The sequence below is a fragment of the Callospermophilus lateralis genome, chromosome 11, assembly GCF_048772815.1.
Source record: "Callospermophilus lateralis isolate mCalLat2 chromosome 11, mCalLat2.hap1, whole genome shotgun sequence".
NCBI classification, from domain to species: domain Eukaryota; kingdom Metazoa; phylum Chordata; class Mammalia; order Rodentia; family Sciuridae; genus Callospermophilus; species Callospermophilus lateralis.
The window spans coordinates 84,635,684-84,663,290 of NC_135315.1; the positions used below are offsets into that span (position 1 = coordinate 84,635,684).

General features: G+C 37.3%; 2 non-coding genes and 1 pseudogene across 2 annotated transcripts; 2 read left to right on the plus strand and 1 right to left on the minus strand.

Moving 5' to 3' along the window:
* The window catches only part of LOC143409753 (transport and Golgi organization protein 1 homolog), a 39,766-nt pseudogene extending 12,603 nt beyond the window's left edge, over positions 1–27,163 (minus strand).
* LOC143411028 (U6 spliceosomal RNA) lies at positions 8,531–8,637 on the plus strand. The gene has a single exon (XR_013092759.1). It is a non-coding gene; the product is annotated as a U6 spliceosomal RNA (small nuclear RNA).
* Positions 8,966–9,072, plus strand: LOC143411030 (U6 spliceosomal RNA). Its single transcript, XR_013092761.1, has one exon. It is a non-coding gene; the product is annotated as a U6 spliceosomal RNA (small nuclear RNA).
* Positions 27,164–27,607: the final 444 nt, after the last annotated feature.

The window sequence follows — 27,607 nt, forward strand, 5'->3', positions numbered from 1 at the left end:
GGCAGAGTGACCCCAACTCTCACAGCTGCAGTAAGAACATCAGAGCTCTCAGGAAGTTGACCCTGTTTATTGCATTCCCCAGAAAATTGCTGCCAACTCAAATAATTTACCTCCAGCAGGAATGGCTGGGCACATATGACTGTCTCCTAAATTTAGACTCCTTATCATGTAATCTTCCCTTGGCCAGTGAATCAGTAACTACTCAAAAGAGGATCATAAAATACTTAATTTTCTGGTTTAAAAAGTTCCTTTGAGGCTATGCAAGTTAATAACTGATTGACATTTGATAAGAAAAGCAATAATACAAAAATCCAAAACAGATGGAGAACATATATATGCACTCAATTTAGGGAGCATGTGACAGCATTCCAACTGCACCTTCCCTTCACGAAGCTTAGCTTCATTAAAGACAATTTGAAGCTAATGCAAAACACTAGAGTTAGTGAATTCCAAGGAAAAAACAAAGTTATAGTTTCCCAAACCAGACATCATATAGTTCTCATTTTTTGCACATTTTAGCACACTTCAAATTTTTGGTCCGCAACAAAACTAAGATGTAGTATTAATATCCCATTATGCCAACTATCCCATTAGCAAGAGTTGGCAGCTTTACCTCTGAAAATTCAGAAGTATTCACTGAAATGACATCTTTAAGCTTCTCTATAGATTTCTTATGTTCCATTATCTGCCAGGTGAAAACAGAACACAAAATATGCATTAGGATTTCAGTAGAAATAGTGATATATGTGTGTGTGTGTGTGTGTGTATGTGTGTGTGTGTGTGTGTACACACATATATATACTAAAAAAGATAAACACAACAAAATATTTGTCAAGCCATCCCATTACATTTCAGGTAAATGCAGGGGATCCAGCTTTGGACTAAGCAAAAAATCAAGAACTGAAAGAGATGAGGGAAAATGAAGTCATAAATATTTCATGGCATCCACAACCTTACTGTTTATGAGATAACCAGAAAAAAAGGTCAAAGTATAGAAAATCATAATGCAATAATAAAATGTTTCAAAGCATAAAAAATTAATTAATTACTGTTTCAAATAAATCACTTCAAATTAGTAATTTTTTTTCTAGTGATAGAGAAAAAAATTTCCCAAGATCATTTTTAAAATTTTCTTATCTGAAGTAAAAAATGATAAAATTTAAGGGAGAATAGACTAATCTCACATACAGAAGAATTCCAAAAAAATTATAAATATATTTGCTCCTTAAGGAAGTGGACATAACTCTGCAATCTTTGTTTGCAATGCCTGGGATTGAATCCTGGGCCTCGTGCATGCTAGGCAAGTGCTCTACCATGAGCTGCATCCTGAGCTCTTAACTCTTCATACTTTAACTGTGGGCTGTGCATGGTAACTTCCAAAGAATATAATATGAAAAGGATTGGAAAGAATTTTTAAGGTGGAGAAATCTGATAAATACTACCTCAGCTAGGTGATCAAGCTTACTTGGGGGTAGAATATTTCAGAACACACTCTCTACTATCTTTTGCAACTTTTATGTAATTACAGAAACTTATAGAAATTGAAAACGAAATATGTAAGTAAAATTTTTTTTAAGTACAGAAAATTGATTAATTCATTACTCTTTCAAGTAAAAAGTAAACAAATACTGTTCAATTGAACAATAGTTTTTTAGTTGATCTGCATGTTTCCAAGGGCAGAGCAAAGCAATATGAAAATTATCCAAGGTTGAGAATAAAAATATTTCCTAGGCCCATAAAAATAATTTGTTGTATCAGTACTTAAAAGTTCCACAAAATGGGCACAGAAGTGGGTTCAACTTCCTTGACTCCTAATCTTACTTTAGTTAACAGTGGACTAAGTTCAACTTAACCAATTTTACAAAATATTTCAAAAGCCAAATTACAGCAACACTTAGCAGCAAAACTCTTACCCAGTCGTGATTCTTAGCATTCTGTTCTCTTTCAGATTCTAACATAACATGAAGACTTTTAGCTCTCTCATCCAGAAATTCTTTAGCTTTTTCAAAAAGCTTTATTTTTTCCTGGGAAAAAAGGTGTCAAGATTACTCACTCATTACATTTACTTTTGAGTTTAGAATGTAATTCCCCCCAAAGAAGAGATTTTTACCTTATATTTAGTTGCTTCATCAGAAAGAATCATATTTTGTTTCATGGTTTCTTGGATCTGTTTCTTTGATTCCTTTATCTATGTAAATAAAGCATTCAGAATTAAGATACACAAATTATAGTGCTACTATACAAGTTACTTCCAGACAAGTGACCCTTTCCAGAAAAAAGCAGTACTTAATACATATGAATGCTTAGAATTTGGATGATTTGTAGGAAATAATGAAATAAAAATTTTAAAATACGATTTTTAAATTAAAACAGGTAGAAATGATTCAAGCTAGAACCAAGGGAGAAAGAAACAAAAAAATAATTATACCTTCTGTTCATACTTTGAAAATTTCTGTATCAGTTCTTCATCTTCTTCCATGAAATTGATTATCTTTTGGGAAATTTGCTGTTCAGTGACTAAAAGGGGGAAATACACAAGATTATTACAATCACTAAATGAAATTCAATTACTCAATCTACTAAAAGCAAAGACATGTTATATGGTACTATGAGGAAATACTTCTTAGCATAACTATTATGCTTTTAAAAAGCAATCTATGCTTATTAGCAATAAGAGTATAAAATTATTAAAATTTAAGAAAAATATAAGAACAATGATATTTTGCTGGGCGTGGTGGTGCACACCTGTAATCCCAGTGGCTCAGGAGGCTGAGCTAGAAGGATCCCAAGTTCAAAGCCAGCCTCAGCAAGAGCGAGACACTAAGCAACTAAGTGAGACTTGGTCTCTAAATATAGGGGGTTGGGGATGTGGCTCAGTAGAGTGCCCCAGAGTTCAATCCCAGGTACCCCTCCCATCCAAAATGATATTTCAATTTAAGCTTATTTCACAGATGGGAAATACAGTAAAGTGTTGTAGCTTGATATTCCTCTCTTCTCAAAACACTTTCTTTTCAGAAAATGGAATCATTTAATTCTTTGCAAAGAAAAACAGAAATGAAAGCATACTGATTCACATTACCATTCTTTGAATTATCAACTCAATTACTTAATGCATGATTAAATCATTAGCATAGGAATACTCTTCAAATGTAATATATCTGCATTGCATCAATATTCAAAGTTAATCTGCCCCAAATTAAAACTTATCATCTCCCTATCCACAATTTGTTCCTCCTCTTTATCTCCTATCTCAGAGTTGGAACCATCATCATCTACTCAGTTATCCAGGAATAGTACCTAGGAATAGTAAAATTTTCAGGAGGTAAAAAAGTAATAGACATTAAAAGTTACTGTATCTACTTCTAACATACATAAAACACACATCAAACACCAATACAATACAAGTTTAAGAAACCTAAAAATTTACCTTGATATACTCTATCTTTTACCTAGAAGAGAGAAAAAAGATTAAATTTGATGTCAAACATCTGCTCAATAGAAACAGCATTCCTAAAACAACAGTCAGAATCATAACCAAGTGAGAATTTAATAACATTCTGGTTCAGAATAATAAATTTATAGGATTAAAAATAAGTAAAGGTTAACAAGCATTTTAAATTTAATTGGTAGTGATATTTCACATAAATAGGCTCTGACATAAAAACACTAAGATATGTACCTTATTTCACAGTAAAGATGTGTGTGTGTATGTGTGTGTGTGTGTGTGTACTCAAAATAATTTACTTGAGAATTCTAAATAACCAGGATAAAGTCTAGAAACAATGACTATTCAAAAGGAATCTGAGGAAACAATATTAAAGGCATAATCTTTGTACTAAGATATGCCACTTTCACTCACCAGAAAACATCTTAGAACTCCAATTTAAATTTGGCTATTGGCTGAATTTAGAAACTAAGAGGCTACATCATCTTATTTCTACAAACCACTAAATATTTAGCAAAAAATCTGAAAGGGAAGACTGCTAGAAGAAAATGCACAAGCAACAAGAGAAATGACAATTAACATATTCTGGAAAGGACAAAAACAATCATTTCCTATAGACAGCAATAAACTGCCTGATAATAAAACCTAAGCAGAAATTTTTTAAAAACATCACTAAATTTCTTTGTACCTTAGCATATACTTGTCCTTTCAAATGTTATAAATGGTGATGGGATACTCAGATGTGTCCATGGATCATCCATGGGATCTTCGTAATAGGAAATTGCATTCAGAAAACTCCAACACAGAAAGAAATGGCATTTCTTTAATGTCATAGCCTTGCTAACCTTTTACTCAAAATGACAACAGAGGAAAATGGGAAGTAGCATAAAAGCAGTCATCTAAGGAAGAGACTAAAGCTCCAAAGTCAAATGCTGAAACTGAGGAGCAACAACTAGGAACCAGATCCCACATAACCTAGTGAAAAGAGAAACAGGTACCGGGGTTCTTGAAATGAAAGAAACAAGAGAGAAATATAAAGTGTTTTCATGTTTTTCCCTTCTCTTTATCCTTCTATTTCCTTTTTCCTTTTAGCTGAGAAAAAGTTCAATGAGATTGAACTGTGAAAATTCCTCACAGGAATCCAGGCAAACGATACTTCTATTTAAGAAGGGAATACTTTTTAAGAGATTTTACACTCAATTGTACAAGGAGAGGAAACTTAACTTAACAATGATATGTCTGATATAATTAAGAAATCAGAAAAAGGATACTCAGATTTGAAAAGATTTGTATCCAATGCTTTTGGCCTCTTTAACTGTTAGGCTTTTTATATGCAAAGTCCATTTACCTAAAATAATTTTCTTCCAATTATGTTAAATAACTATGAAACAGAATGACCTATAGTACAAACATAAGTATGTATAAGCTTATATATATACGCTTACACATATGTGTACATACATACACAGAGATAGACTAATTCTGCTCAGAAAAAAAAAAGAATTAACAAAACATTTAATGGATTTTTGGACAACACATAATCTATACTTCCAAATAAAAAGGTATTTTCTGAACACATGATCAAATCATAAAATCTGGGAAAAATATATATAAAAGACTGGAAAAATTATCTCCTTTTTCTCATTTTACTGTATTTCTTTGTAGCATTTCCCCTTGTTTATATGTGTTTATATTAACATACAGTTCATCAACATTTAAATCTTAGTTTCTGCTTTTCTTTCCACTTCACATTTAATTGTGAGCATTTTCTGTACCTCAAAGCTTTGAAATAGATAAATCTGCCTACTATTCCATTAAGCAAACATACAATAACCCCTAAATGAATTATGTTGTGCTAAGTCTTCAATCTAATACACTGTTCCACTGAAAAACATTACCAAAATCTTCAAAGCAAAGTTATTTCTTTAATATAGATTACTAGATATATATGCTACATAAAAGGATATTTATCTAACCTATCCCATCTTTTATCCCACTTTTAAGACTTCTGATACGTATGAAAGTACTGGTCAGGATGGCTGTAAGAATTACCAGTTCTACCAACTGCACCCACACTAAATTATTTTATAAGGTTAGTTTGACTTAAACCACTAATTTGTGTTTTAGCAACTGAAAAGGAAAAAAGTGGGGGGGCAGTGACTATATAAAATAATCCTTGTGCTTATGTGCTAAGGTATAAGTAAGTTAATTTACTCACAACAAGAACAGTTCTCCAAAAGAAAATGACAAAGGATACCAATCCAAAGAAAACAGTGAAAACTACAGGCTCCCATGGTAGTCCATAAAAATCAGGCCCAGGTTGATACTCATCAGGCAATGTAGTAAACAGCTGAAACAGACAAATTAGAAGAAATGGGAAACCTTAAATTTATAACAAAACAGTCACAAAGAATCATGGCAATTCTAAACCAACCTCCTCGTCAGAAATCCACCTCCTCAATATTTTCCAATAGTTTCTTCAAGAGAAAGGATACTGGCAGTCTCATATTTTTTGTTCACTTGCAGTGTTTTCAAGTATAATGAATCTAAATACATTTTTAAAAAATTTATTTATGTATCTTTAGTTTCAGGTGGACACATTATTTTGTTTTTATATGGTGCTAAGGATCGAACCCCTAACCCTAACCCTAACCCTGACCATAACCCTAAACCTAACCCTAACCCTGTGCCTCATGCATGCTAGGCAAGCACTCTACCACTGAACCACAACCCCAGCCTGAATCTAAATACTTTAAATTGAGCATACATTTCCAGTTTGTAACAGGCCCTATATCATCACATTGTCTAACACCTGGCTAGAATCCCTCTGGATCATTCTTTTCTCTTAGATAACCTGGTTTTTATAATTAAAAAAATTCATTTAAGACAAAAACTTAAATATATGAAAGAACTAATTAATTTCATGGCAACAAATAAAAACAATGAAACAATAAAAAGATTTCAAGCCCCTTTGGGTATCATTTGATAAGCTAGAAGAATACCTTACTATTCTGAAAAGTGTTTAAATGAAGAAAAGGAAACAAATATTTATCTCCTGCCTTAACTATACAAACCAAATATCTGTGTAAAGAATAATCAATCATAGCCAGGCGCAGTGGCACACACTTGTAATCCCAGTAGCTAGGGAGGCTGAGGAGGGAGGATAGCAAGTTCAAAGTCAGCCTCAGCAAAAGGTAATTGCTAAGCAACTCAGTGAAACACTGTATATAAATAAAATACAAAATAGGGCTGGGGATATGGCTCACTAGCCAAGTGACCCTGAGTTTAATCCCCAGTACAGCCCCCCCAAAAAGAATAATCAAATTTTTATTTGTGTAGGCATCCCAGCCTTTAAATGAAGAAAGAAAAATCCCAGCAACTCAGACCATTGTTATTTTGCAACCTATAATATATTAGCAAATCTCACCAGTGTCACTGTTGACTAGTAGTCAACATCAAAGGAGAGGACATGCATATGTCAATGCAATATTTCCTATTAAGTTTTCATAAGAAACAGAATTGAACCTAAACCTGACTACCAATTTCCAAGAAATATAAAGCAACAGAGAGAGGCTGAGGTTGTTAGCTCAGCACTTGCCTAGAATGCATAAAGCCCGAGGTTCAATCCCCAACACCACCAAAAAAAAAAAAAAAAGAGGCAATAGAGAAAACAGGTTAAATTGTTGTACCAGGGGGATTGTCATTTATTCACCAAAACTACAATATATCCTAGAAGTCCCACAAACATATTTTTTTCAATTATTGCAAAAAGTTACAACAAAAGGAGAAATCAATAGATAGTAACTTATATGAGACTTGTTCTCCCACTGAAAGTAACCAGAAAGTTGGAATATATATATATATATATTTTTTTTTTTGGTACCAGGGATTGAACTCAAGAGCACTTGATCACTGAGCCACATCCCCAGTCTCAGCCCCATTTTGGATTTTATTTAGAGACAGGGTCTCAATGAGTTACTTAGAACCTCACTTTTGCTAAGGCTGGCTTTGAACTCGTGATCCTCTCTCAGCCTCCCGAGCCACTAGGATATTAAGGCATGTGCCACCATGCCCAGTCAGAATATATTTTTAAAGAGCTATTTTTCAGATAGAAAGCCACAAGGGACATGCAACTGTCACCCTAAGAGCAGGAGAACAAATAGGTGAGCATTCTACCTTGAGGCACCCTCTAGACCTCAGTTTGGGAAGGGGAACCCAAATGGGGCCTAACAGTCTCACTGAGGAGAAAGAGACCAGAGTTCCAGGAGATTAAGCAGCCAAAAACATGTAGAGAAAACTACCAGAAAGATGGGAGCCACAAAGAAAAAGAGTTCCAGAAATCTGCATGGAGGTGGTCTTCAGTTTGGGGCTACATTCTAAGCAGTACCTGTGAGGGCCAAGAACAACTATAAGCTAACCAATCCCACAGTTGGCACTGAGTTGGGAGAAGTCTGGATTCTAGCTAGCCAGAGAGAGTTGACATACAAAAACAGTATGGTCAACAAGCTCATGAAGAAGTATTTGATCCAGGCATGATGGCACATGTCTGTAATCCCAGCAACTCAGAAGGTTGAGGTAGGAGGATCCCAAGTTTGAGGCTGGCAACTTATCAAGAGCCTAAGCAAGTTAGTGAGACCCTATCTCAAAAAATAAAAAGTTCACTCAATATCATTAATTATCAGGAAATAAACTCACAAAGACATACCCACTAGAATGGCCCAAGTGCTAGTGAAGATGAAGTCAAGTGGAAGTCTCCTAAATTGCTGGTGGAAGTATAAAATGATTGTGGTCATTTTTTAGCATGGCTTGACAGTATCACATAAGATAAAAACATACATTAAACGTAGGAGGCAATTGCACTCCTAGATATGAGTCCACTTATAGGGGCATACATATGAAATAGTACTGTAGGAAAAATGAATCTATAGTTTGAAAAAAAAAGTTATCAGTGGTTGCCTGGAACAGGTGGTGAAGGAACTCACTGGGAAGGATCCCAAGGAAACCCCTTTTCTAGTGAAAAAACTGTTCTATATCTTGATTATGGTAGTTTTTACATGGGTATCTACATTTGTTAAAACTCAGAGTGTGATTGCTTTGGCAGCACATATACAAAAATTGGGACAATACAGAAAAAATTAGCATGTTCCCTGAGCAAGGATGACACCCACATTTGTGAAGCATTCCATACTTATGTGGAAACAACCCTTCAACAGATGATTGTGGTCATTTTTTAGCATGGCTTGACAGTATCACATAAGATAAAAACATACATTAAACGTAGGAGGCAATTGCACTCCTAGATATGAGTCCACTTATAGGGGCATACATATGAAATAGTACTGTAGGAAAAATGAATCTATAGTTTGAAAAAAAAAAGTTATCAGTGGTTGCCTGGAACAGGTGGTGAAGGAACTCACTGGGAAGGATCCAAAGGAAACCCCTTTTCTAGTGAAAAAACTGTTCTATATCTTGATTATGGTAGTTTTTACATGGGTATCTACATTTGTTAAAACTCAGAGTGTGATTGCTTTGGCAGCACATATACAAAAATTGGGACAATACAGAAAAAATTAGCATGTTCCCTGAGCAAGGATGACACCCACATTTGTGAAGCATTCCATACTTATGTGGAAACAACCCTTCAACAGATGAATGGATAAAGAAACTGTGGTACATATACAAAATGAAATGTTACTTATAGCATTAAAAGAGAAAAAAATTATGGCATCTGCAGGTGAATGGGAATATCAGGCTAAGGGAAGTAAGCCAATCCCAAAAACCAAAAGCTGTATGTTCTCTCTGAAAGTGGATGCTGACCCATAATGGGGGTGAGGTGGGTGGCAAGGGGCATGGAAAGAATGGAGGAACTTTGATTGGGCAAAGGGGAGGTAGGACAGGCGAGAGGGCATAGGGATAGGAAAGATGGTGGAATGAGATGAACCTCATTACCCGAGGTACATGTAGGACTACTACACGTGTTGTGTACAACTAGGAAAAGTTTTGTTCCATTTATGTACAATGAATCGAAATGCATTCTGCTATCATGTATAACCAATTAGAACAAATTAAAAAAAAAACTCACTGATATTGGCTACCAAGGAATTACTGTTAAGTTAGGTGATGGCCCGTGGGTTCATTATACTATTCTCCATGCTTTTCTTTAAAGCTTTTCTAATTAAATTTATTTTTTAATTAGTACATAGAAATAAACATTATAATTATTGAAGTAGGTAACATGACATTTTGATGCATGTATACACTATGTAACGTTTAAATCAGGTTAAATATATCTACCTCCTCAAACATCATTTATGGTAAAACTTTCACAATCTTTTCTTCTAGTATTCTGAAATGTACAGTATGTTATGGTTACCTATAGTCCCCTACTATTCTCTCTGCTCTTATTTGAAAGTTTCCATGATAAAAATACTGAAAATAATTTTTAAATTAAGATATAACTTCAAATATTTAAAGGATTTCTATGTAGAAAAGAATTCAATTTTATAGAGGAAATCATGTGGAGGAAAATTTGGAGTCAATACAAGGATGAACTAGACAACAGAGGAACATATAGCCTTGTAAGAGAGTGACTCATGCTAGGAAATACTGGTGTACAGGCCTCATAACTACTCATCAGGGCCACAGTAAAGAAAATTACAGCAATGAGTGAGAAACTAGACTAACAGCCTTCCAAGGTTTCTTTTAACACAAAGATTCTACTAAGATTCCATTGATCAATGAATCTGATTGGTGCACATCTCCCAAACACATCAGAGCCTATTACTCTCCAGTCCTATCAGATATCATACTACTTGTTTAAGATTTTACATTGACTTGTTCATAATTTTTGCATATATTTGTTAAGTCCTTTTCTTAAGGCTTTCAAAAATCACAATCATGCCTTACACCTGTTAGACTCTTTTTGTCCTTGGACAAGGTCCTGTACATACTGGGCATTCAAAATGCCTTTTTGAAGGCTCCTTTCAAATCAGTCTCATAACATTGTGCCTCTTCTTTGCCACTCACGTCAATATCTTACCTATCACCGCAAAATCACTGACCATACCTGCACCACATTCGTGTACCCCGACCTAGACCTAGAGGAGGGCTCTGTGCATACCTAAAAATATGAATAAAGAAATCCTTCCCGTATCGTGAGGCTGTAAACTTTCCAAGTGATGTTGATTCATTCTGATAATCAAATTATGACTGTGGAAGACTGCTTTAATCACTGGAAATATCATTATTGTAACTGCCTGGCTTGTACATACTCCTTACCCAGGTGGCTGCAACCACCATGAACAAACATGGAGCCAACTGAAAAATGATTCATTTCTCCCCATCACATCTTTTCCACCCTGGTGGTCTTTCCTCCCCAGGTATTCATTGTCTTTATACCACCTCTGACTGCCTACATGAGAATTAGGAGGTGCGTGGGGGTAAAAACCCTACAAAATGCCAGGCACCTCACCAGACACTTTACCTTGTCAAATCATTTAATTCTTATGATTGGAGTAAGCATTATCTACATTTTTCAGATGGGGAATCTGATATTCAAAAGTTTAGTTATTTGCCCAAACTTCTAAATGATAACCTTGGGATTTGAAACCAGATCTACCTGGCTTCAAAATCTATACATTTTACAATGAAAACAACATCATCACTTTTCTTACACAAGTCTTGAAATAACACAACCTACAGGAAACAACTTCAATTGAGAAGGATTACTGTAACAATGGCCCTAGGACCATCTTATCCTCCAATCTCTAAAAGCTTTCTCATTCCTATAATTAAACTCTAAAAGTCCAATATCAACAAATACCATGAGGGGGAGGTAAGTCCTAAAATGCTTAGATAAGCTTCTAGACAGATTAAATGTCTTGTTTGGATCATGATTTTCTTTAGAAAGGTCAGCCTTAAGTGACTCTTTCTAAGAAACAGATCTAACCTAATTCCTTTCATTCTTAAAACTTTCTAAGGATCCCCACTATTAATGGTCTAATGCTACTTTGGCTCATGACTTCCTTTAAGATTTGCTGGCCTCTCCAACAGACCATCCCCCTCCAACTTCACACTTTATACAACACCAACTATTCACCTTCTCCTGGCCTCCCCAAATATCCTTTTCTTCATGTTTCCATTTCTCTGAACACATTTCTTCTGACTGCCAGGTTCCCCCACCATCCTCCACCCCAGCCTGTCTAATCAACAACAAACCACATGTCACACTTCTGTTTGCCCTTTGCCTATGCTTCAAACACATCTCAACTACTTTCTGACCTTATTGATCACCCTTCCAACCATAATAAATGCATTTATGGACAATAATGTTCTACCATCAAATAAATACCTCTCTTTCTGCCATTATCTTACTGTGTTTCAAGTGAATGATATTATCTCCCTGCCAGAATGAAAGGTTCTGAGGGGAAGAACCAAGATTTTACAGGTGTACAAATGTCCAGCCTTGGTAGACAGCAAATCTTCCTCATATGATAAACTAAGTAGCCATTAAGCCACACCCCTATGACTTTTGTTTTAGGAGCTATCTACTCAAAGGGTCAGGAGTCATTTTCATAGACATTTTAAGTTCTTCACTTCATGACCAGAAGCCACTTAAAAACTAATAAATAATCAATATTCTAATTGAAGAAACTATGTCAAACTTACCATCTTAGTGAAATAAAGCAAGAATGAATATAACAAGGAAAGCACGTTGTCCAAAAGGGTGGCATCTGCTGGCTCTTCCACCTTTGTCTCCTTTAGTTGGTTTTCTGTATCAGCATCATCAACAGGAGTACCTTCTGTTATAAGTAGCTCTAAAATTGAAAGGGGAAATGGCTATTTTATTTTATGCTATAGAATAAGAATTGTCTCTCTTCAGTTTCAATATTCATCGAGTGTTTCACTAAATATATAAGTCACAGTGCCTGGAATATGTGGCTCTCCTAAAGACAATTAACACAGAGAAGAAAACTTCAAAATCCTAATTAGAGCTGTCAGACCCTTCAATTATAAAATGAACAAACTCCAGTCTACTCTCCACTACTTCCATGGCCATACAACTGCTATCAGAACAATATTTACTAATGGAAAATTTTTAAAACCAGAGATATATAGACAGGGTCACATTCAACAAACATGGGTTTAGTGCTGGTAAAACTCTGTGGTAAAAATTTTAGGAAAGCTGAAAGAGAGGGAGTCTTGGTTTGCAGATTTACAGGTGGAATGAGCCAAGGCTTAACACAGCATTCTGGCACCTGGCAGAGATACTCAACAACTATTTATTGAGTGGACAGATGACAGCTATTTAAAAAGAACACAGTAATACCAAGAGAGACTAAAGGGAATTGGGTACAGACCTGCATTGAGGCTCTGTGAATGAGGTTGAATTCCAGTTAGACCTGAGAGCTTGTAGGGGTGGAATTTCAATATGAGTTACATGAGCCTGGGGTACGTTTGATTAAACAGCTAGGAGTCCAACATGCAGTTATTAAAAAGTTGGACCAGATGGGCTGGGGATGTGGCTCGAGCGGTAGTGCACTCGTCTGGCCGTGCGGCCAGGGTTCGATCTTCAGCACCACATAAAAAAAAAAAAAAAAGATGTTGTGTCCGCCGATAACTAAAAAATAAATATTAAAACTTTCTCTCTCTCTCTCTCTCTCTCTCTCTCCCTCTCTCTCTCACTAAAAAAAAAAAAGGAAGTTCCAGTTGCCTCTAAGTTCTTTCTCAACCCTGAGATTCCATTCACTACTATTTTTTAAGCTTTTGCCTAATTTTTAAATTTTTTTTTTTTAGTTTTTGATGGACCTTTATTTTATTTATTTGTATGCAGTGCAGAGAATCAAACCCAGTGCCTCACATGTTAGAAAAGCACTCTACCACTGAGCTAAAACCCCAGGCCCTCCATTCACTATTGGTCTATGAATTTGACTGCTGGTGAAGTCTGCCCATTGGCTCAGCATCTCAGCACCTGAGACACATTAAATGACATTTGGGAAGATTTTACCTATAAAGGTGATTGACATCATTTTGTGGTGGAACCTAAAAGGCCAGGGAAATAATTCATGCTTAATTTTGTAAGCCAAGTTTTCCCTAATCTTGAAAGTTTTGGAGCATGAAAATAACAAATCTTAATGGTGCGTGATTCATTTTCAGAACCTTATGGAGTTAAACACAGTTCAGAAGTCAGTAGTGTTCATATATGGATGCAATGTCTTCTGGAAAATGGGAGAACTGATATGTTATTCCTTCTCAAATTAACTGAATCCCCCCTGCTATGAGTTCTCCTACACTCTGTGTGTGCAGATGGGGGCGGGGTCAGGATCAGTGCTGCCAAGCCCTGCACTGGTGCAGGATAATGCTATAGCTATGCTTACAGACCAGAACCTTTTAAAACACAAAATACAGTAATTATGGCTTCATAGCACCATACTGGATGGATAAAATAAAACAATTAGTCATCATCTAATTTACTGATAAAATGAGAGTGAGCAACACAAAAGTAGAATGCTGTTGATGCCATTATTGGGGATTTTTTTGAAAAATTGTTTCTCATCTCCCACTGGATACTGTGCACTATGATGAAGTATTCATAAGTGTCAGTCTAAAATGGATTACAGTTCTGTACTGTTTCCTGTAAGTATATAGTATAAAGATCTGGACCATTGACTGCATTTGAAAAAGTTTAATTACCATGTCCAGGAAGCAAGTCAAAACAGGACTTGAGCTATATTACATTCCATTTAGAAGAAAAGGGAAAAAACACAGAATTTATGAGACTATGAACAGTGATTCTCAAGCTAACTTGTACCAGGCCAGACTTTCCTGGAAGGCCTGCTAAACACAGATTGTGGGTCCCACCCCCAGAGTTTCTGGTGCTGTTGGTCTGGTGGAAAATTACAGTTTTAGAGCATAAGGCCTTTGAAGAATAATATTTTAGTTGTAAATGGTTTACACAAGCTAGTCATAGCTAAACATTTGCTTTTAGGTGAGTTATAGTCTCTGGCCTATTTTTGATTTCTAGTCATCTTTATTCTTGATTTTCTCTCACTTAAGAGATTTTTTTTGAACTCACATGCACCTATATCACTCTCTGCTCTATTTTGTACCTTTGGCAACAAATATCCTTGAAAGCCTTCATTATGATAATGCCTCTACTTTGTAGAGAAAAATTGGCAAGCTTTACCTGGGTCTACTTTCTCAGTATTTGGGATCTGAGACACTTCTAAGACATCTATGTCCTCAGTCACAGGTTGACTCAAGAGGCTGGGCTCTTCAGGATGGTTCATATTTAAATGATGACTCAGGAGGCGAGGCTCTTCATGAAGATTTCTATTAAGATGATTTGTGTTCTCTTTAGGAAAATCATCTTCATGGGGTGGCTGCATCTCTACAGGGGAGAAGAATGCATTGAGCCAGCTGGATGACACTATCTACCCCCACTTAAGCCCAATGATCAGCACTCCCCCTCAGCACACAGCTCCAGATACCTCAACACTGCCCTCCTTGTCCTGGCATGCGCCCATGAGAACAACTGGGCAAGGATATGGGAGGGTTAATTGTTTTCATCCCATTTAAAGGATGACTGAACTATACAGTCAAATTTATAAAGAAGCCTTTAATCCAAAGTATTTCATAAACAAATACATTTATGATAGAGGCTTCAATAACTTAACTTCCCTTGGCAAACCAACATACACCCACATGAATAAATGTGCAGAAGAGAATTCTGGTCCAGAACAAAAATGTGAAATGTCTATTCTGCTCAGAAATAACAGAAACTCTTTCATCTACAAGTGTGCTGGTCTCACCGAGCCAGTATAGAGAAGGGAATTCCGTAAGTCTAGCTTGCTAATGTGACTTTCAAATATGTTCCAAGTAACCTAGGAGCCAAATGGTGAACCTATCTCCTTCCTGAGCTCAGGACATAAACCAATAGGATCCAGAGCAAAGATTATCTCTTTACAGCTTCATATTCTACCCTGAACATTCACTTGTACTTTGCATTCTTATCCAAAATATATCTGCTTTGATTAAATGTACAACTGTTTTCTTCCCCAAATTATCAGGTAAAATTAGCATTCTTGGGATGTAAATTTTCCAATGGCTTTATGTCCTTCTGGAATTCTTATCATATACTCTCAGTTGAAATATTTCATTTTGAAAAACAATGGATAGAGATGATCAAATATGAAACCAGGTAACAGAAAGCTTTTATCAGGATATTGGCTCATTGTCAGTTTGACGAATATTTAATTGAAAGGCTTCTATGTGTCAAGCACTACATTATAAGGCTTGTCATCCTGGTTCCATCCTTGATTAATATGAATGCAAGGACCTTAGAACCCAGAGGAGTAAAACCATAATAAGTGACCTCTCCCCCAAGAGACTGGAAATAGCATGGTATCCACAAAAGATAAATGCTGGGGAGGGGAATTCAGGCAAGCTATCCATTAAAAGTTATTCTAGGGCTAGGCTTGAGTGACAGAGCACTTGCCTAGTGCAGGTGAGGCACTGGGTTCGATCCTCAGCACCACATAAAAAGAGATTAAATTCTAAAAAAAAAAAAAAAAAGTTATGCTAGTCACTCCACACCCACATGATCTAGTACAGATATTTTATGATTAAGAAATTATGTTTAATAAAGCCCTTTTATAATTTTAACATAAAATCTGTACTGTTAACAGGTCTACTTTTGTGCATTAGTTTCTCATTTATATCTTTCTCTTTAACTTTTTATAAAATTTCTCTTTGAACATGCTAACCAATCCCAACTGTCCTAAAGGAAAAAAGAATAAGCAATGTCCTTTCATGCTCTAGCCCAAAAGAATGAATAAAGGAATATATGGGGCTCCTGAGTCAGCCTTCTTTCTCCTTTAGGAACATGGAAACTGAACAGAACTTTACAATAATACACAAAAACACCTGGATGGAACAACTCCTTTTCTCCAGCTCAAGCCGCAAGCAGGTATTTACCTTCAGCTTTAGTCCAGATTTCCTCTAGAGGAGGCGCTGTTATCAATGGAGCAGTCTCCTCCACTGTGGAGTGCTTGTACCTCACAAAATAGATCAAGTATTGGATATCATCAAGCACTGCAGCCTCTTCAAATATGTTACTTTCCTTTATTCCTATGTCTCTAATATCATTCACACGATTATCAAGCATTTGCTCTGCTATGCTCAAAATGTGTGACTCAGAGGCACGGAAGACCTTATCTAGAACTTTTTCCACGTTATAGGGCAGGCTCTCCTGCTGTGCCGACTTCAGCTTTAATGACATTTCCTGCAACATGGCTTCCAGTTCTTGGACATCAAAGTACTTCAGGAAGCGTTGCAAGGACTTTTGTTCTGTAAAGAAGCTGCGGATTATGGGCAAGTCTTCCTCCTGATCGCTAAGCTCTGGCTTTAGGGCTATATGTGGACTCTGTGGGAGTATATCATCTTCAAGATCTGCATAAGAAGGGCCCTGGCTTTCTGCATCCGTGATATGCCCTATGTCCTCAAAGTCCTCTTTTGAGATTTCTTTTCCAGTAGCCTTTTCTGTAGACCCTGAAGTGTTCAGAAGTTCCTTAGGGTTGTCTTTTTCAAGATCATCAGAATTTTTATCCTGAAATACTTCACTTATCCCTGAAGTCTGAGTGTTTTCCTCATCACTTCCGTCAAAGAGTCCCTGGGCTTCCTCATCTGCCAGAGGACTTTCCTCTTTTCCCATTTCCATATCACCTCGTTCCTTGTCCATCATGTCTACCCTTTTGGCTGTGGTTTCACTTTTCTTAAAAATCTCCCAAATTATACTCATTTCTTGTTTGTTTTCTTTGGTTTCCAGATCAGGATTCATAGTCTCTAAAATTGCTTTCTCAAGAACGTGCTGGTTAACATTCTGAATCCCAGAATGTTTTTCTTTTGACTGTTTTGCACTTACAGCATTTTCATCCTCCAGTAGCTCTTCAGGGGGATAATAATCCTCCTCTACTGATGCTGGCCTTTCGGTATGGAGACCCGGTACTTCTACCTCGTCAGTTTGCTCTGTTTTTTTAATTTCCTGTGTCCCCTGTGTTGCCTTATGCTGAATCAATTCTTCAGCCAAGGACTGCTCTTTACCCTTGTCCTTGGAAAGCCCTATCTTCTCATTTACATGACTAACTATAACAATCACATCTCTTTCTTGTTGCCAAGAAAAATTTTTTCTGGGACTGTGGACCTCTTCTTCCGGTTCTCTTAACAAACCAATTCCATCTGGAGAGGAGAATCCAGATTGATTTTCAGTTTTCAGAACTAGTCCCTCTTTAATTTCCTGAGGTTGATGCTCCACTGAGTCTATGTGCAGGGTTGGTGTATTTACTGAACCTGGCTCCTCCATTCCATCTTTGGATGCATCATTTTGATTATCTCCCAGGAATGTTGCAATACCCAAGGATTCTGGTGGTTTACTCTGTTCTTGGGTCATCAGACTCCCTACAGCTTTATGTAGAGATTTATTCTCTAAGCTATCTTCCAAAATCTTCTCTCCAGGTGAAGAGAGTTCTTCATTCACTTCTTTTGAGTCTTTTGAGATATGGATAACTGCTTCTTTTAGGTCATTCTCTTTGTTTTCAAAGGCTGATTTTAATGTGTCCTTGCCCTTTTCAACAGCTGGCAATGAGCTGAGCTTATTGCTTTGGGGAGAAGTATATGCAATCATCCCTTCTATCTTCTCATCCTCTAATTCTGAAACATCTTGCATCAGGTGCTTCTTAGGCTCCTGAACATCTGTCTCTTTTCCTTTAATATGAAGTTCGATGTCCACTTTTGGCTCTTCATCATTATCTGTCTTAAAGGTTTCCACAAAAAGACCATATTCTGCACTTTCAGGATAAGTATAATCTGTTGCTGCTTGTGGTTTCTTCTGTTTTCTATCTGGAACTAAAGCTTTCTCATCTTCTTTTTCTTCTTCTGAATAAGAATTCCCCAAATCCATCATATCTGTTTTCTCGTCACCACCTGTGCCAATAAATAAAGTATCCTCCAAGGTTGTCAGTATATTTTTGTCATCATCCTTGATGCCTGGGGGCAGAGTTACCTCAACCTTATCTTCTTCATTTGAATTCTGTTCTTCACCTATTGAATATTTCTCCACTTCAAACTCCACTGGGAATTTCATGCCTTCTTCACTTATAAAGGTTAGTAATGGGAGCTCCCCAAAGCTTTCCTCATTCTCCTCTTCTTCCTTATCAAATGCATAATAATCAGCATCCAATTCCTCATCATCAAAATCTTCGTCTAATGAAGTCACCAGTCTGGTCGTCTCATAATCAGACACAAGTGCATCAGCAGTATAGCCAAATTTGGTTTTCAAGTCTAATGTTATTTCTTTTTTCAAAAGTGTATAAGCATTAGTCTTCTGTTCGTTTGAGACCTGAGAACTGTTGCTGGTTTTGTTGTTTTCACTTTCTGGCACTTTCAATTCATCTTGTAGTATTTCTTCAAAGGGTTCAAATGAAGTTTGTTCACCTTGAGCATTATCTGTTTGACTATCTGCATGAGGATGGTTCTTCTGAGCCAGAAATTGTTCCTCAAGATCCATAGTGTTTTCTGAGAATGCACTTTCAATTTGCTCTGAGTTTGCTACTACTGGTTTAGGTTCAGGTTCAACATCCTGGGAGACTTCAGGAAATTGTTCCACTTTTTCTATAGCTTTCTCAGAATCTTCATTTGCAGAATCATACAATTCCAAAAATCCTAGAAGTTTTTCTACACTATAATTATCAAAATCATCTCTTCCACCATCAAAACAGACAAAATCTGTCTCCTGTAAGGAAAAGGAAAACATTAGTGTGTCAATAACAAAGTGTCACAAAAGCAAACTCATCCATGCTCCCAAATTCAGGATTGGTTCTAAAGAATCTTTGGGGTCAACCAGATTACCCTCCTCCAATCCCCATTGGCTAACTCCTTCTATGGCTGAGTAAATCTGTCTTTTTCTAGACTACAGTGTTAGAAAGTCTATTCTTTCTTTCTTTCTTTTTTTAACATGGGTCATATTCTTTAAAAAGCATAATGAGTAAAAATGGTGACAATTTGGTCTCCAACAGCCTGACTCTTGGGTCTCTCTCAATTTGCTCTGAGCATAAGTAGGGAAAGGCAAGGTATCACTTGTAGGATCCTCCAGCTCTAAAATCTACACCTATGTTTCAGGAATTTAATTCTTAATCATTTGCTCAGGAGAAGCTGGAAGATCCTGCAGCATTGAGAAAGATGAATCAGTTTTAAAGTATCTTACTGAGAAACAAGTACATTTGATGGAATAAAGAATGATATTAAGGAGGCTCCTCACATTATAATTACCACAAGAACAAACTGAAAACAAGATTCAACAAGTTATACACCTTCCTCTTCATCAGGGTTTCACAGTCACTAAGACCTCTCTCAGGACTATCTATATATTTATTTAGTCTTCCTTCTTGCCACTAGTAAGCAAATTGACATATAAAAGGAGCCATAGTATGAATGGAATTTTTTTAAAAAATTTCCATCTCCTAATTAAATCTTCATAATATTCTGTGGGGGTTCTGGGGGTGGGGGAGGCAGTTCAATGTAGTAGGGATGAGTGATTTCCTCTCCCCATCACATGCATTTCTAAGCCATGAGGGATGCATGTAATGGGAAACATAATGAAAAGGCAGAGTTCAAAACAAATGAGTTCTCTGTAATCAGTGAACTGCTGTCACAGCTTAAATCCCAAGAACTAACTCTCTTTACCAACAATGAAGTCCAACAAGCAACAGAAGTGATTTTATGGCCCCTGAGATTATGAAGAAATTTTAGGAACAGCAACAACAAACAGGATGACTTTATCCATTCACCCCATCTAATCTAAGAACTATCCTAGCCTAGCAGCTTGCATATTCTACAGCCACTACAAAGAGCTGCCCAAAGATGTTTCAATGTTGGTGGGCATCAATTACTACACAATTTAAAACTCTAGAAAATAATCAGCTGAAGTGAGAATTCTAGAACACGAAATCCTTTCAGTCACAAAATCAATTTAAGTCAGAGCACAATACAGGAATGCTGTATAAAGGAAGCAGTTGGGGCCTTAAAAGATCTGAGACTGAACATCACCTGAAACGCTCAGGTCCCCTTTTCCAAATCTATAACATGACTACGATCCCATATATGACTAAGAATAAGAAAACCTTTGTAAGTACGTATTTCTAGCCTAGTATAAAAGTTAGAGTTTATTAATTTAACCTAAATATACTTAAAATGTCTAATAACTATCCAATGAGTAGTTTTCAAGTTGGAATACCTCCTTTTGCCTGTAAAATGAAATTATTTACCTCTTAAATTTAATAGCCAAGTACAAATATATTACATTATTTATTTTTCACATATAAAACAGAAGAGAAAAGCCCTATAGTTGAGTAAACAGCCTTCTATAAGAATATCTGTTTCAATATATTAGAAAACTCTCAGATTATAATATAATCACCCTTGAATGCCTTTCAAACTTTTTTTTATAGGTAGTCTGATTTCAAATGAAAATCTGATACACAAATGTTATAAACACATTATAAAACTTTCAGAAGCAGTTAACTGAATATAATGGGTGGATTTATAAGCCAGTTTACAATTGAGAACAAAAAAGAAATCCATAACTTACATCTGTTGAAATTTGTAGCTCTTCTTTAGTATATTCACAAACTACCTTGATGAAATCTTTCGGAAAATATCCAAACATATGGTCAACCTATAGTGCAAAGGAGACAAATATAAAATAAATTCTGTACAAGGAATATAAATAAGAGATTCTCAGAAGTGGCAGGAAATATACACATAATAGATAGGTATATGGTATAACCAAGAAATAAAGTTGCTATAACAATTACACTGAGATTATTATTCCAGATAAAAATTAAGTACAGAACTGTTAAAACAACATTTCCAACCACTGAAGTTCTTTTTTACATTTAGCTTAATTCTCAACACAGAGCATATAAAGTTAAGACTTCTGAAGTAAATAAAAGATCTGCATAGGAGATTATTGTATATTATATGGTTAAAACTATATAAATCAAAGCTGGTTATAAATGCAATTCCAAATAACCTCTAGCAAGAATTTACCTGTACATTTTGTAGCATTGCTCATAAACCAATATTTATGTCTTTCTTAACCAATACACAACAGTCATGAAAATTAATAAGTAAAAACAATACAAAATCTCTAAAATGTATTACCACTATAGCAAATGTATTGATAGTATATGCTTTCCTAGCTTTTTCCAAATCTACTTTTACAAGTACTTGGGGAGAAAATAAAATTACAATATAATGCATACTAAACCACATATCAAGCTTCAGTTTCACCCAAAATAAATCCTCTGCAGAAAAGAACCCCATTTATTTTCAGCACCAACAGCTAAATTATATGAAGTTACATAAAGTGTACAAAAGGTATATAAAGTTCCCCTTGAGAAAGACACTCTTATTACTAACTACTGACTAAAAGGAACAGAAGATTCTTGCCAATAATTAAAGGAAACTGATAGGCAAATCAAACGCCCAAAAAAGAAAATTAAAAAAGGCATCTTATCACTAACTCTAAAATATCCCCATTCATGAATGTTCTTGTTATATCTAGAAACCATCTGAGAGCCAGTATTAGTGGTAGAATACTGCCATGAAGATTAGATAAGACAGAGCAATTAAAAGCTTCATCACTGGCAGATAAAGTCTGAGACTCTAGAAAATCAACAAAATTGCAGAATGAAAACTAAAAACTCAAAAGGAGAATCATTTTGAAAACTAAAGAGTTTTTAATTTCCTAAGTATAACATTCATGACATGAGAGGCGAGTCTGAGGGGAAATACACTTTTCCCTTCTGATGAAAATTCTATTAAGGTTAAATTTGGAAAAGGAAAAAAAACTAGAGATGTATGGAGAAAGGAATCACATTTATCTCTTCTTAATCTGTCAATTGAGACCATAGATTATATAAAGCTCCATAATTACACACTGGGTGGTATCCCATTTCTTGTGATATGAAAAAAAAATGATGCAGAATCACGGAGGCTCATGACTGGAAATAATTTTTATACCTAATTTTGCTTCCATACATCATCCCTGCCGAGGTGCTGCTGATTTGATTTGTGGGTGGGAAGCAAAGAACTGCCACAAGAGAACAAATTCTGCATAAGCTACTATCACAACAAATGTACTTAAGTGCCACTGCCCTGAAAGGAAATATTCAAAAGAAAGATGGATTAGACAGAGGTCCTTTCCTAACTGAGTTTTTCACTTTATAGGGAGCTAAGATAAAACACAACCTGACTGAAGGCAAAGAAGACAAATGAATGCCACAGGAGCAATGCAAACAAAGTGCCACCCAAACACTCATCAGTCGGCAAAGATCCTTTCTGGTCAGGTGCTGAAAGCAGGGCTCCTCAGGAAGACAGGATGAGTGCTGCCACCCAGAATGGCAAGAGTCCTAGGGATGAACATAGTTAACAGGCTACAATGTGACAGGAGAAAATGTATATCAAGCCCATTTATCCAAAAGTTCAAAGAAGGGGAGAAAGACGACTATTGTATGAAAAATGCCACTTAGGTACATGGAAAAACAGTTCCAAGTTTAAAGATTACGAATCCTATTTGGTATACTTGAAAGAAACAATAGATGGTTCTTTATATGGAGTACTGCAACTGGGACTCTGTCTAAATATAAAGTTTGTACCTAAAGGCACCAAGTTTCAAGATCATTCCCTAAGAATCAGAAATGGCAACAAAATGAAACTAGTTTTCCCATAGGGATTACTCTTATTTTCTGTTGTGTGGTATTTTATTTAGGGTGAGAACTTTCAGGGATGCAACCCGGAATATCTCTAAACTGGAACATTCCTACAGTCATCAAAGACCCTTGCTACTATTTTAAGTAAACAATCCACATATCACATTTAAATGAAAAGGACAATACTCATAAGTCTCTCAATGAGGTCACTCCTAGTGAATCTCCCCATTTAAAATATCAAATCATGATATAAACAATGTCATGTCTTTCATCAGAAGATCCATACAACTGGCTAGTAGTAGAACCCCTGGGGGAACCTTCAGGCATAGATTATAGGAAAAGCAGGAAATGGATGACCCAGAAGTTGCAAAAAAGAAAAAAAAGCACATAATGACATAATATTCTGCTTTTTTAGAGTAAAAACAGCACAAATGATTAGGTAAAATACACAAAAAATCAACTTTAAATATTCATGCCTGAGTTACTATCTTAGATTTAATTTACAGGATTAACTCTAATGTTCTTGAATCCTTCCCTTTTGAAGCAGCAAAGCTAAGAATTGTCAGGTTTTCACCATGACAACCTTTATGATGTGTAGAGCCTTCTGGAACTTGATGTGAGGGGTAGCAACCACAACCAGTTCAGTTCTGTTTCAGAAAGTCTACTGACTTTCTATGCTGTGCCAGGCCTAAGGCATGTTAGGAGCACAGGGCCTGGCAGAGAGGATAGGTTAACTCTACAAAGACCCCAAGAAATCAGTCATTTAGATCTACACTGCTGAAAAACCCATCAAAAGTAAGAATATAACACCTGTCAAACTTTTACTTACACTTCTGGCCCAAAGTTCTGGTGATACCTCTGCCAGTTTATAGTAGACATATACAGGGTCACCTTTTTTAAAATTCACAAAACGACAATCTGGGCCTCTGAAATCTTCAAGAGCTTCACCTCGGTACATTAACACTGTACATGAACATTGAAAAAAGAAAAACAAACATTAGAATTTGATTTTTCACAATCCACATTGACCCATCAGGAAATATGAATCCCACTATGAACAAGTTTTTCCAGTACTCTCTGGAATCACTTTTAATTTTAAATAGGACAAGTTTTTCCAGTACTCTCTGGAATCACTTTTAATTCACCTGCTCAAAGTATCTAAAATTCTTTGAGATTTTATTGCTATAAAATACAATATTCCCTGCAATTAGACAAGGGAAAAGGAAGCTTCTCTATTTTTCTTTGTGCTGAGAAATAAAAAGCAACGTGGCTACCACCAATCATGGCTGGTTTCAGTGAAACTCTTGGTTCTTGCAGGCCTCAATTTTTTTCTTTTTCATAATCATAAAAAGCTTCATTTTGCAAATATGTAAATCCAAGTGTAGACACGGACAGGCTTAAGTATGGCTTCATGCAGAGGTAATAGGGAGGGAAGAGGGAAGAATATCCAGGAACCCCCAAGGGGTTAATTAACTTGAACTAACCGCTAAAACACATTACCTTTAAGTGGCTGCAAGTGCTACCATGCAGCCATAAACACTGTCAATTTCATTTGCAGCAGAGTTGCTGTCTCTGTGTTCAGGATCTGGGTAAATTACCAGGAAATGTATTTTCTCTGAGCAAATATTGTTGACTATATCCAACATTAAGATTGTTTCAAAACATCCTCATTCGCATTTTTTTTTTTTTAATAAACAAAATCAAAAGTGGGTATCCTATCTGACAAGGAACAAGTTTAACCATGAGAAAAGGTCAGGCAATACTTTCATGCTTAAAATGCAGGACTAGAATCACAATTGATCTAGAAACTGGTAGAAGCAACATTTTTCTTTTGGTTGACCAAATACACAGTTTCTGATTTAAGATGAAATGGACAATAGATGTATGTAAAAAGCACAAAGAAGAAATGGAAGTAACAATTTTTCTAAAGGCCAATTAGCAGTAAAATACACAAGAATGTGTGTTTTATAAAAATATATGTGTGAGGAACAAACACAGATTTGGAGAGGGTAACTTGTTATTTTGAAGCTAAAATAGGACTATTTTCAAAACTGTCAGCATCCTAATTCATATATAATTAAGAGTCCAAGTTGAAGGTGAGAGACACTTTAAGGTGGGGAATTCTCATCACAAGTGGAAATGGCAATGTTTCTCTTGTTCCCCCTTAGGTCATAGAGGATTTACAAATCAGTAATATATTAGGTGACAACATAATTAATACTATGGAGCACCTATTTAGTTATTTTTATTGGAGCACTTATTTAGAAGGCACACAAGGACACCTGACATACACACCTCACTACTTCCTACAACACAACACAGACCCACCTGTTGTGTTTGGTCACATCTGTTTGGACACAGGCCATTTCTCAAGTTATGTTACCCCACTGAACCTTACAAACACCATGTCTTAGTACCGAGGAAGCATCAGTGATGAGATTGTCCAGGTAGCCCATGTAGGATAGCGCTTGATAGCCAAGAATAGCAAACATTCTACCACGCTGGAAGCCTGATTTTGTTCACCCAAAACTGAAAGGAAATATCATGGCAGCTGCTTTGCTTTTCTGAGTGTTTATTTACTCCAGCCTTAGGGTTACCACTAGGAACTGCTTAACATATATTGGAGACATCTTTTTTCTTTATTGGAATGGAACAAACAATTCAAATTATAAAATTTGTTTTTGGTAACACCAATTTAGGCATAAAGAGCTCAATGGTAAACTTCTTGGCCTTTTTAGCATGAATATTTTAAAATATGTACTGCTTACAATTTATGGACAACACGGTCATCAAGTTACAAGGTTACTAGAAACCAAGCGGGAAGCCATAAGAAGTATTCTGGGCCAGTAAATATATAGAGGAAAGAGGTTCCAACAACACTAGAGACTGAGTCTAAAACTGAATTGGATTATAAAAATCTTGGAGTATTTATTATTGTTATTGCAACAAACCTCTTCATCTGAATCTGAATGGCTACATCCTCCCCACCACCCACCTCCAATCCAGGACTGGGAAGCAATTCTGTCCGCTTCCTGCGCACAGAAGAGGCTGCAGTTCCCAGGTGGCCAGTGCAGATCCTTGGCCTCTTTCAAAAGCAAAAGATTACTGGCCCACCTGCTACCCTACCTCAAATATGAAGGGAGGCTTCTATGCATAGAAATGACAGGATTGAAGCAGAGTCAGGGCCGAGACCTCGGAACACAATGCGTGCCTGGACTCAGTGCTCTTCCCAAGCCTAAACTCTAGTCCCTGTTAAAAGGCAAAACCAGCCCAATCCCCAGTGCAGCAAAAGGACAAAGGGGCCAGTGAGCCTTTCCCAAGGAGCCCCACCATCAACCTGCCGCTGGGATTAGGGCCACCGAGCCCTGGAGAGCATCTGCCCTGATACTTCACCAGCCCAGGTCCCTGTGGCGGGGGCAGAAAAGCGCTCTGCTACAGCGTGGGGAACCCCGGGCGCATGGCGCGCAACCCCATCACCCACTGAGATCCTAGGCAAATCCTGGAAGGGAATAAACTGAGAGCTGTCCCTGGGGAATCCTGTTTCCCAACCCCCGCCTCAGTCAGTAGAGAAAAATAAAACGCTGGCAACAAGTGGGAGTCGAAGACCCCCGCAACCCGAGCGGGCTGGCCGGGGTGCCGGCAGAGCCGGAGGGGACACACTCAGGGTCCCGAGGCTCTTGTCACTCCTGCGCCCCACCCATCGTCCTGCAACCCCCTAGCCCAGCCCGCGGGGCTGGGGACTGGGGGGGATCAGAGCCCCATGCAGCCCTGAAGAGCCACCGCGGAGACCCCGGGCCGCCCGCCCGCCTGCGCACTCACTGCTGCATTCGTCGTCTGCACAGAATTTGTGCTTCCAGAAGCGCCGGCCGGTGCTCGGGTCCAGTTGGCCCAGCACTCGCCAGGTCGGACAGAGCACGAACAGCCAGAAGAGCAGCCCCGGTGCTGCAGCCATGTTGTGGTCACATCGGGGAGCCGGTGATGCTGTGGAGTAGGCTGCTGCGGGCGTCGGGGCTCAGGGGGTGGGTGGGTAGCCAGGCGCGGAGGGGCGGTGCCCGGGAAGGCCTCAGCCTTTCCCGGTTGACACGTCAGCAGGGATATATGGGGGTCGATGCACTGGCTCTACTGGGGAACGCACGGAGCCAGAGCTCCCCGTCCTTCTCTAGTGGAGACCTTCTCCTCAACTGAAGACCTTCTCCTCTAGTCGCTGCCGTAGCAACTAGGACTCTCTCTCGTCCAATCACCTGCCTTTGCTTCTGTGCCCTCAGAAGCCACCCTCTGCGTGATTCCGTTTGTCACCCACCCATCCCCCGCCACTCCGCCAACTGGTCCTTTCTGGCTTTCCTCAACGTCTCATTTCTGGTCCATCCTGAACTAGCCTACTCCACTACTCCACTTC